This window comes from Patagioenas fasciata, chromosome 3 (assembly GCF_037038585.1).
Source record: "Patagioenas fasciata isolate bPatFas1 chromosome 3, bPatFas1.hap1, whole genome shotgun sequence".
Lineage (NCBI taxonomy): Eukaryota > Metazoa > Chordata > Aves > Columbiformes > Columbidae > Patagioenas > Patagioenas fasciata.
Genome location: NC_092522.1, coordinates 28,239,313 through 28,251,323, shown reverse-complemented (window position 1 = coordinate 28,251,323; position 12,011 = coordinate 28,239,313). Strand labels below are relative to the sequence as shown.

The 12,011-nt window shown below is 42.4% G+C and overlaps 1 protein-coding gene across 2 annotated transcripts in view; it reads right to left on the bottom strand.

The window, feature by feature from the left end:
- PTPN14 (protein tyrosine phosphatase non-receptor type 14) overlaps nucleotides 1-8,191 on the bottom strand; it is a 121,208-nt gene extending 113,017 nt beyond the window's left edge. Inside the window, exons 1-2 of one of the 2 annotated variants that reach the window (XM_065835118.2) lie at nucleotides 7,850-8,191; nucleotides 1,610-1,690 (exon numbers count right to left, since the gene is read on the bottom strand). The gene's annotated coding sequence lies outside the window, so the exon portion shown is untranslated. The remainder of the gene's footprint in view (nucleotides 1-1,609; nucleotides 1,691-7,849) is intronic. The other variant, XM_065835117.2, reaches the window with a different exon arrangement.
- Nucleotides 8,192-12,011: the final 3,820 nt, after the last annotated feature.

Here is a 12,011-nt window from a genome sequence, read left to right as displayed (position 1 = left end):
TTTTTAAATAGCAGCTTTTATTTCCAGTTATCAGAAAGAAAGTTAATAAACAAAAAAAAAAAAAATTAAGCAAATTTTCTAGCAAAGTACACGCATGGTCTTTGAATGTTAAATGCTAAGCCGCCTCAATAATGCTCTACTGTAATATTTTAGTTCTGGTTTATGAACCAGATTTCCAACTATGCACAAATGCACTTGGGGCCATCAAGCTACCAAGAGGAACATGGACACCCAGCAGAAAACTTGCAAGAAAGCCCTGTCGGTGCCTTTGTTATCAGGTGGGAAGCAGAAGCACATAAGCCCCAACACTGTGATTTAGCTCACTCTGCTATCACAGATTCCCACAACACAGTGTTGGCAAAGGTGCAAGGCATCACAGGACCTTTACCCAAATATGTCTACAACGAGTTGTTTTATTCACAAGCAGAAACTTGCCCTGTCCACCCTCTGTTCTGAACCTACCACAGCTCTCCAATCTCTGTGAATATTTCTGCCTACCAGCAAAAGACTATCAGCCATTCCCTTAAGCTAGTAGCCAACTTCTTAATCTGGTAAACTGACCATAGCATTTTTCTGCACAGACTGAATCTTCACAACACTATGAAGAATGTAAATACACACCAATCCTACTCAGTAGCTCTTGAAGTATGCCAACCAAGAAAAAAATGACAATCATTTCAGATGTCTGTTTTCCAGGACCTTTAAAATAAATTCCCATCACCCCCAAAGTTCATTAAGGTTCTTCCTCCTGAGGCAGGTCTGTTCACACTGAACATTTCAGAAAGCTACTAAGGGAGAAGTCAGATTTTCTCAGAAATCTCCCTTTTCTATATTTGGGGTAGGACTCTCAAGGCCTGCTGCTGCTGAAGGCATCCCAAGTTTCACTCCACCTCAGCACAAAGTGAATTAGGCCACTGGATATACTGCTTTTCCCCCTCCTCTCCCTCTGTCCTGGTAAACAACAGGCACAAAGTTTTGTGTAGAAATTCCTTTACACATTGTCTTGCTTTTAAAGCACCTGAGATAAGCACAGGTACTCAGAAAAAGCAGCATTTCCACTACCAGCAGGATACAGATTCGCATCGAAAGAACAAATGAAAGTGTTAAGGGGTGGAAATGAAAATGGCACGTAGCATTAGACATAAAAAATGAGATCTGGCTTCTGTTAGTTTAAACTCCGATTGGCAAAGTCCCCTGATTTTGCCCAGGCTTGTCCAAAAACCTACCTTAATTATCATCATCAATAAAAAGCTAAAGGCATTTTATCTACACGGTAGATAAATGCCTTCTCTCAAAAGAGGGAGTTCCATGATAAGAGCTAATCTAAAAAACCTGAGGAATGCCAACTATTTTCTCAGTTGTAAAAACAAGAAAGAATTGCACAAACACAAGTTAAAACAACTACTGCTAACCTCGTGCTTCTCCTACACAGCCAATTTCTCCTGGGCTAAGGCCCTACTCAGTGTCCTTCTGGTAGAGACGCTTTGGATTGAGCCCAACGTTCAAAAGATGGTATCCCAAAAGAGGACATCACTTTCATGCATCTTCACAAATGAGGGACTTCCCATTAACCTTATTTTCCGAGTTCAGAGAAGCAGTGCAAGACTACCTTCAAAGTAGCTTCAGCCTTGTCAATGGGGAAGTCAGAAGATCAGTCCACATTTTGTTTTGTAGACAGCTGCCAGGCAGCCTGTAAAAGAGATCATTCTGGTTGGTCAGACCACCTAAAAGTTGCAAAAGGCTTTGCTTTTCATACCTTAAGTTATAATATAGCTTTCTGAAACTTCTACAAAGATTTACCGTGTCTTATCCTACACACACTAATCTGCTAACATGAGGTGTCGATTATTTGATCAGTCACAGTGCCTGCTACTAAATAAATTTTCCCCCACTTTCTGTTCTGCAACAGTTTAACATTTACAGTCTATAGATGTGCAAAAATTCCATTATATTGGTACAGTATTGCTTTGACAATATTTTCTTTGAAAGATCCTTTAAGTTACGGAAGATCAAGTTGCCTCCAGAAACTGGTCCATCTCTTTTGTCAGTGTCAGACACATAACTACCATTCAGTTACGGAATTCAAAAATATTTGCATTAACGACACAAATTACAAAATATTCATCCAAAATATCCATTAAGACATATACTAGACATCATTGATCATCATAACAAAATTGATTAACAATAGATACCGATGCTAACTGCCTCTTACATGATGCCTAACCGTGGTTTCTGTTCCTCTATAAGCCAGCCCAGGCCCTAGCAGAGCATGCTTCAATAAATTAAAGCATCAAACTTTATTGTGTTAAAGAGTTAAGGTCCAACTTATACTTTCTATGAAGCCTGAACATACATAAAAGAGCAATCTTTCAATTGCACCTGCATTAACATCTAATTAAAGCCACTGACATTTACAGTACAATACTGAAATTAAATCGCTGGAACAGGTGAAGTCATCAGCCCGATACCCTGTTTCTCAAAGCAGCTTACCCTGTGTTCCCAAGAAAACATGAAATATCACAGCAGACACTAATAGCATGATCTGTCCTGACGTTCGTTTCTTAATCCCTGTCACATACTGTTGAATTATGTCCTAGAACAGCACAGTTACCATCCCTTTGGCTGTAACTGTTCTTCCTGACCCTAAGAACAGTTAACTTTTCTTTTTCCTCGTACTAGGCTCTGAGTTTATATGTTCTCCTCTGGCAGCAAGTATTACAACTACAGGGTTGGTTGTTTTTTTTTTTTTAAGTGGTGATTTAGGGGTATTATTATATACATTGTCTTTCAAACTACTCCCTATAACTAGTCATTGTATCAAAGGGTAATGGAATTATCAGTTATTAATGGACAAACATTATTTTGCATATATATATATCCTACCTCCTCTAACTGACCTCCTTGAACCAAAGCTACACTAATATTTTCAGTTCAACTTCCTATGAATATTTTCCAATCTCTCTGCTTTGATAGGAGACCACAAATTGATTATTCCAGGTGAACATGAGCATTAACATAATTGCGTCCTCTGTGTTATTAACACAGCATTGCACAACTGTGGCTTTTTTTTTTCTGCCCAATGCTAAGTGCATTAAGGAGGTGTACAAGTTCAAATAAGACATAGTTGAAATCTTCCTCCTCACCTTAATATAATTAATTTACAATCCAGTAACATGAACGAGTAATTTGATTATTCCCTCTAACATGCATATTCTTGAATTTATCAACATAATCTGCTACAGTTCCCTTTTACCCAGCTTTCTTGGATTCCCTTTACAATTTCTCAGTCTTCTTCAATCTTGCCTAATCCAAATACTTTTGCATCATTAGCAAGTTTTGGCACACCATTATTCATCTAGTTTATTAGATCACCAACATACACTTCACCACCCTCTTTTCACAGTTGTTTCTACATCACACTGTAATTTAAGGTTTACATTGTTACTGACCAAAAAAAAAAAGTATTCTTAGTCATAAGAAAAAGTACACTTTTCGAGAGCTAGAGAGCTGCAGTTTCCAAAAGACTTGGTTGCTGTTGAGCAAAGCTCAATATCTAAATTCTTCACAGGAGCAGAACACAAGGGCTACAGGACATCAGAGGGGCTGTGGGTCAGTGTTCTTCCCAGGAGATCATCCATCCAACATGTGACATACATGGCTCCCTCCAGGAAAATCCTTTCGTTAGAAAACTTTCTTAATATTAGGTAAATTTATGCTTAATTAGTGCTAAGTTTATAGTCCCTTAGGTACTTTCAGAAGTTGCTCATATATAGTTGACTATATTATGTACAACGACTTCTTAGGGCAGCAATGATAAGGGAGAAAATATATTTTCAAACAAATATGCATGTTCTTTTCACATGCTTTGTGCTGCATCATAGTCTTGTGTCCTTAATTCCAGATGGCATTCTTAGCATCGATTTGCTGATCTTGCAGAGTACTTTAAAGAGAATCGTAAAGACTCCTGTATTTTCCTCTACGTTTAAAGCCAAAAATACATTGTTCAAAAAACAAGGTGCTATATTTGCATCCTTACATTACCATTACTTGACCACAATCTGATCTCAGCAATTCACTAAAACTGAGCCAAATTCTGTTATATTATGCATGGACTTTGAAAGTTGAAGACAATGAAATTAAAAAGCTCCTAATCCTTCAAAGCTTTGCATGAAGACATCCTTGAATCCAGTAAAGTTTCCTTTAAAAATGTATTCCATTATACATTAACAAGTAAAAACCAACAGATTTAGCAAGTGAAAAGCATTAATTAATTAAGCATTAATTAATTAATTCAAAAGAAAAATGGCTCAAACTGTGCTATCTTACAGGAATCAGTAAAACAAATACTGAGATTTCTTACCTACCAAAGCATCAACTGTGAATAAATAGATTAAAATTAACTACAAATTTAAAGAAGAGGATAGTGTGTAAGTGTTTATTCAAGGAAGCCAAATCTGATTTTCAACCAAAAAATAATAATGTCAAAACCAATTTTGATTCCTCATATATTTAAGGTAAGCTGTATCGCATTACACTTTTTAGCTTAAAAATTTTCAGCAATCTCCAATTTTGTGTTCTAGCTGCTTATTATGACAAAACTATCCAGACATTTCAATCATAAGCATCATTTTGTCAGGTAGCTTTGCTGTGAAAGAAAAAAATAAACTATTCCCAAAGACTGGAGAGTCAGGCCAAGTACTACCGAGAGCCAGGAAAAAAGAAAATAACTGTCCCAATAACACACAAAACCCAAAAATAAAGATGTAGTGTTACTGCCTCAAAAACCACACTATTTCACAAGAGAGATGAAGACCAAGTCAACAAAGCCCCACAACCTGATAAGGCACCTAAATGTCAGCTTTTGAGCACTAGGGCACTGGACTCATCAATCCTTTCACACTCCAGAGTTCTCCTCACTCTGTTCCACAGCCTAGAAGAAAAGGGGAAGAGTCATGGACTGCAGTTCCTGCTCCTGGGGCAATTTCCACATTTGTGAGGAACTCTGTTCCTTCAGAGTGTGTGAGATGTCCCATCATATATAACTTCTTCAGCTTCCAGTCCACAGCAAACCAGAAGGCCTGAAGCAGAAGATGGGCACTCCACAGAACAGGCCACACTTGCTCTGGACACCTATTGGATCCAGCGCAACCAGAGGAAAATACAAGTACCCACTGAGTTTTGAGGTCTCCTGCACTAGGCACAGGAGGACGGGGCTAGACAGCGGAACCAAAAATCATACTTCCATCATGATCTTGGACCTCAGCTCAGGTCTACCTCAGTTCTTTCAGGATCTAGTCTTTAATTTTTAATATATTTTTAAAAGCAAGATCAGAAGCTGCTCCAGAGGAACTCCAGAAAGTATAATAGGCCAAGGCATGCTGCACTTAACATAAAAATGATGGCAGCTGCTCAGCACAAAAATTAAGCCTTTATTGAAACCTTCTTGTAATGGAGCTGGATACACATGCACAAATATATTGCATACAGAGTATTACAGCCTGGCTCCTGCAAAGACTTGTATACATGTTTATTATTACGTATATAAAAGAAATTCCATGGTTTCAAAAGCACTATTCATGAACGTGAATTTAAGCACATGGGTGGGTCTTTGCAGGGGTAGGACCCACACACTCCTGTGCAGCTCTGCCTGCTGAAAACTTCTTATGTTTTGTGTACTACCAGCAGTTTATAAAACTTCCCTCAGATGACCAGCCCTTGCAACAGAGGACTGCCTTCCACCTGAGGAGCTAGAGCTCAAGTAAACTTTCCACACTGCATATATCTATGTTAAATTTAAATCTAGATTAAAATGAGCTACTTAAGTAACCATTAATCAAACACAGCCTCACTGGACATGAAGAGAAACAGAACGAAGAGCAGCTCTTTTAGCTGTAGCAGTACCAAATGAACATAGAAAAAGGAAGCCATACAGTTACCAGAAATATGCAGACAACTTTTTTTCTTAATATATATATATATATATATATAAAATACTTTCTCCAGGATTGGAGGAGCCCCTGGCAGCCAAGACAATTTGCTAAGTGCACAAAGGCAGATGTATTTCATAGAAAGCCATTCCATGCCTAAGTTACAATAACTGACTCACAGGCTTCTGATGGACAAGAATGACCAGGAGAAAAGTCAATCACTAGCACTGGTTGCTAATTAACCCTCATGAACAACACTGCACCAAAGCTACTTCTGCTACTATTATAGAAACGCTTAAAACTGTAACTGTAATGTACATACAAAAGCTCAGTTTGGGTAGTACAGAGATCAGTGCTGCAGTCCTTTCTCTGGCCTTGATCTGCACCACTAGATCCTCCAACGTTGCATTGAGACAGTTGTGCTTTCAAGCTTCTTGCACGCAAATGCAATGGCATAACTGACGGCCACAAGCTCTGCCACAGATGTGGGGAATTACCTTTTAGCTGATGGGCTGCACTTCAAACCATAAATTTGCAAAGCTCCCAACTTCTGTATCATGACCCATTAGATACACACAAGTGCCCTCTGCCTGTAAGCAACTCTGGCACAGCCTCCTGAAGAAACTAAAAGAAGTTCAGGAAAGTACTGCCAATAACAGAACAGGACCTAAAGCTTATTTGCATTACTATAATATCAACACACGCTTTATTCTACACCATGTAACAAGCACTAGATGTCAGCTACAGACCCCCCAGAGGGCAAGAGCAAAAGCTGTATAATCTGCATTTTGTCACTCATATTGGATAGGACATTCTCAGCTGGATAACCAGAGAACAGTCCCTGCTGGGCCTGCCATCCCTCTCCCCAAAAAGACCTGACTACCTTCTCTCATAATATGGAGGTTAGCAGGTGGCGACTTGTGATTTGGGGGGAGCCATTTTATATGTATATTTTTCCAAACTCTAAAGAACTTCAGCACGTAACAATGCTTTCAGAATAACCAAACCCAGTAGTGATTGTCTCCATAAAGTTTGAAGAAAAAAGAACTTACTTCTGGAAAAAGTATTCCTTTCAGCTACAATTTCAGGATACATGCCAAAAATCCCAGAAAACTTTTTGGGCAATATAGTGAATCCGAGCCTTTATCAGTCACAGTTTGCTCCCACCTTGTTAAAGTTACAATCAGCCAAAGAGATGCTTATAATAGAAACATATGATGATTTTGTGCAAATCAGAGATAAAATGTTCTCAATAAGAAAGCTCAAGCGCACGTTATATCCACATACCACATATACATTATGTAACACTTGTCCCAAATACACTCCAATAAAGAGAGCTAGTTTGATATCTTAAAAACTCATTAACTATGCCACATCAGAAATGGGAGCAGATGTCATTCTTCCCTGCCTCGCTGCGATCTTTTCTGCGTAACTCGGCGCTACATATTTGCTAAAGACGAACGGCCAGTTTAGGCTTGACTGTAACTAACAAAGAACAAGGTAAACCCCTGGGCGGGGGGGGGGAAGACAAACACAGGCATGCCGCGCTGTAAATACGAGCAGCCCAGCAGAGAACCCTGCCCGTCCCCAGCTAGTTACAAATACCTCTTGATTATACAAATGCCACGTTATCTGGGTGTCTAGCAGATTAAATTCACAGGCTGGACGGACTGTCCGAGGTTGTTTATCGCAGGTCACCGACTGGCATTTGTAACCCAAGCTTAGCTATTTTCGTGATTTACAAACGGCAGCGCATACGCCGCTGAGATGTAATTGCACAGCATAAGGAGACTCAGACAAACTCTGCCTATCGCACACACGGAGTAAAAGGCACAACTCGGATTGTTTCAAAGTCAGCGCGGGTGGCTGGTAGGGGACGCGCCCGAGCCCAAACTCCAGCAAACTCGGCGGCTCCTTACCTGCTCGGAGGGCGCCCGGGCAGCGCGGCGGCTCCGGCTTTGTGCGCTCCCGCGGGAGGCGGCTGTCCCGGCCCGGAAGGCGGCGGCTGCCGGCGGGACCCGAAGCGGGCGGGGAGAGAGAGAGAGAGACCCGCTCCCGCCGCCCCGGCCCGGCCACCGCGGGGAACTTCGGCGGGGCGGCCGGGAGCTGGGGCCGCCGGTGGCGGCGGCGCTGGGGGCCGGGGCGCCCTGAGCTCCTGCTGCCGCCCGCGGGGTGCGGGAAGGAGGGAGGCAGGACGGGAGGGAGGGGACTGGTGTCCCGCGGGGGCGAGCGGGGCCGGCGGGCGAGCGAGCGAGCGAGCGAGCCGGAGGCGGCGGGGCCGGGGCCGGGGCCGGGCTGGGGCGGCGCGGGGAGTCACTGCCCAGGAATGCCAGGAATGTGGGGCGGCCGCTGCGGCCGCGGGGCCCGGAGACGTCGGGGACGCGACTTGGGATTTCTTTTCTCTGTGTTTTTTTTCCTTTAAACTATTCCCCCCCCCCCCCCAAGGAAGGAGGAGAGTCGAAACCCACCCCGCGGAGGAGGGAGAAGGAGGAAGAGGAGGGCGCAGGCTCCCGCCAATCCGGGCGGGTGCCGGCCGCAGCCCTCCCGAGGAGGGCAGAGCTGCTGGGCACTGGGCGCCTGCCTCTCTGCTCTTCTCCCCTCCTGGGGCGTCTCCCCGCCCTTCCCCTGCCGCCACGCGTGTCGGCGCGGGGCCCGGGCCGGCCGTGACCCGTTGTTGGGCTCCGCGCACGTGTGGGCCCGTCCCGCGGCGGGAGGGGACCCCGCGGGGCAGTGCGGCCGGGCGGGAGGCGCTGCGGCAGCTCGGGCGGGGCAGCGGCCGCAGAGGGACGCGGGGGGGCGGGAGCGGCGCTGCGGCCGGCTTCGCACGCCTGGGCCTTGCAGCTCCTGTGCTCCCCCTTGCAGCCTTCCCGTAGGCAGGCAGGGTGCCACCCTGCTGCCCCTCCGTAACCCCAGTTCATCTCCCTCAGTCGTGCATCGTTTCTTCTCCAGGCATCCCTGTTTTCACTCCTACTTTTCTCATTTTAGCACTATCGGTCTCCCTCTCCTTGTGTGACCCTCGCTTAAAGAGGGGTGGTGATCCTGTTCTGCCAGCTGCGCAGAGGGCTGCTGCGGGAGACCTGATGGAGAAACACCCATGGTGCTGCCATCACAGGCATGCCAGCTGGAAAGCAAGCAGGAGAAAACCTGGTTTGAAATGAGGCAGTTGGTAACTACATGAACTGCCCGGGACACTCGGTGCTCGGCAGATCTGGAAAACCCTTCTGATGGCTGCTGTAAGAAAGAGAAGGGGCAGAGGGTGCAGCAAGCTGTAGGCAGCCAGGAGCACCGTTGGAAAGGTTGGGGCTATAAAGAGATGTTGCATGGATCACTCCAGACCATGTAGGCTTGAGAACAGTGTATGAGAAATGATGTCTAGATGCTCTTGCATGTCATAGCTGATTTCCAATTTGCAAAACTGTTCTTGCTTTAGACTACATTTATTTTAAAATATCCACATTCTGAAAAAATGTGTGCAAGTATAATACTTCTGGTACTGATAGGCACCTGCAGAAATGTCAAAGGGAGGTATCCCTCTAAAACCAAAACACCAGAACTCAAGGACTCTTACAAACAGGGAAAGTTAAAAAAAATAAACGAGAATTGATACTATTTTTGAGTTGCTGTGCTTTTTTGCTACTTGTACAGCTTATTGAAGGAGTATGTGAGCAGATTTGTTGGAGTCAGGATTCCTCAGGTTAATAATGGTGAGAGTATCAGGAGCTGAAAGAGGGAGAAATAGCATAGATTCCTGATAAGTAATCGTATTTAAATACTGTAAGTAAAATCACAGGCCTATGCCTTACCTCTGGCATAATAATATTATAATTACATTTTGCAAGGAAAGTCCTTTTCATCTGAGACTCTCAAACATTTTTCAAACACCACACCTTAATGAAGTAAGTAATTATCCCCATTTTACATATGGCTACACTGAGGCTCTAAGAAGTGGCACCATTTAAGATTTTAACTGGAATTACACCTTCACCACATGTAGATACAGAGCTTAGAGTAACAATCTGGAAGAAACATCAGGTGTCAGAATGAGATGATAAGATGGATCATAGAGCTGCTTTGCTCTCAGTTTATACAGTTCAGCTTTATGCCAGAAAACAGCTTTCCGCTACCAAGTGGGAAGTTGCACGTGAGGGTAGCACGCATCAAAACCAGGGTTTAACTTGTTTGGTTCCCGTCAGGTTCTCCCCATGCTGGGGCAGGTGTAAGGTTGTTGTTTTTCAGACAATAAATATTGTCTCTTGCATCTGTGCCTCAAGGTGGTATGCTGGCTACCGCCAGTCTTTAAGTTGGTTTGCCGTCGGTCACCTTCACTTTCACAGGTCTCTCTGCATTTGAAGAAAGCTTATTTAATGACGCTAATTGCAACTGAAACAGTGTTGCAAGAAGCATAAACATGCTGACAGAAGGGACATTTTGTTTATTTGCTACCTGCAGCGTGGGGTCCCCTAGGAGAAATAAAACCAGCTAGAATAAATAAAATCAGACTACTTGTCAGCAACAGCAACAAAGTCTGCAAAATGAAATGTATTTCAAACTTATCCAACCAAGCTCCTGAAGCTGGGGATGGTGAAGATGATTACTTTTAATGAGATTACTTAATGCAACAATTAATGTCTGTATTAGACTCTCAGAGATTGTAGAAGTGGGTGCTTTGGAAATACCGAGCTTGCTAGAGATTATACCTAGTTACTGCAGTGTCTTCCATAAGGAGATGGGTTGTGTTGGTGCAACTACCACTTTCTAGGACCGTTGAAGACTGGAATCTTTACAGACATCTTTGCTCCGCAAGAGATGCCAGGATTATATGACCCTGGGATTAAAACCAACAGTTCCTACCTGCTATCTGGGAAGCATTTTCATAAAATACTGGATCTAGATCAGATGTTCATCACGCTGTTTGAAAATGTGATGCTAAAATGATACAAATCACTTGTTTGGTTCCAAACCTTTGTGCTGGTTCAGATTTGTCCGAAAAACTTTGATGGTTAATCTTACATCAATCATATGGAGGCTGCATTATGTATTATGTTTCTATGTTGCCAGGGAATCATGTTATAGTACTTTTTTTTCCTGAAAAGGTGACAACTCTAAATTATATTTAGAGACTTTATTGACTTTCTGTAATAACTTATGGAATTTACCTTCAAAATATACTCTCTGTTCTGGTATAAATTAATTTTTATACTGGTTCCTTCTACAGTTTAATCAGGATAATTATATATATATATATATATATATATTTGGGTAGATGTGAAATAAGTTACTGACATAGGACTTTACCTCAGTTACCTTAGCTACCAGTCTTTGGTCTGATCTTGGGCATGTAGCAGCACATCCCTGTGTCTTCGTTTTCTTCTCTGAAAATTGAGATAATGATAGTGATCTTAAGAAGGTGCTTTTTGGTTTGCAGATGAAAGCACTGTATAGGAGAGATATATCATTTATTCTTTTTTTTTTTTTTTCAAATTGTGAATTTGACAGGCCTGAATGTTGTCTCAAAACCTTTATGAAAATAAAAGCCCAAGACCATTGAGCTTGACCAAATAGACCAGAGGAAAACTGATTTTATCTGGGTCATAATACAGTAGACATTTATAATGTCACTGTTATCTGAAGCTATGTGCAACAAATTTTGAAGTGTCTTAGTAACCTGCTAGCAAGACCAGTATTAAACACATTTTGAATGTGTTTTAACTGAGGCTAAACTAATTCTAGAGTCTTGTTATAACATGGAAAAATCTCAGTCCTTGTTGGTTGGTGAAACCATGTCATAACCTGTTTCATATAAAACTGTCTTTAAACTGTACTTAAGCAACAGCTGGTGGTTTCTCCTGTGAACAGTAGATGATGTTTAATTAGCCTTACAGTCATCTACATTACAATCAAATCAAAGAACGAAGTTGCAACACATTCCGGATTTGTATTGTAAATGTGACCCTAACTGTGTTCCTAAAATCTCTGTCATGTGCTACAGCTGGGTACACTGACCTGATTGTAACATAAGCAGAAACTTAGTGCCCTAGCAGAAATTCCCATTCCTAAAATCATATTTGTTCTTTATAAATT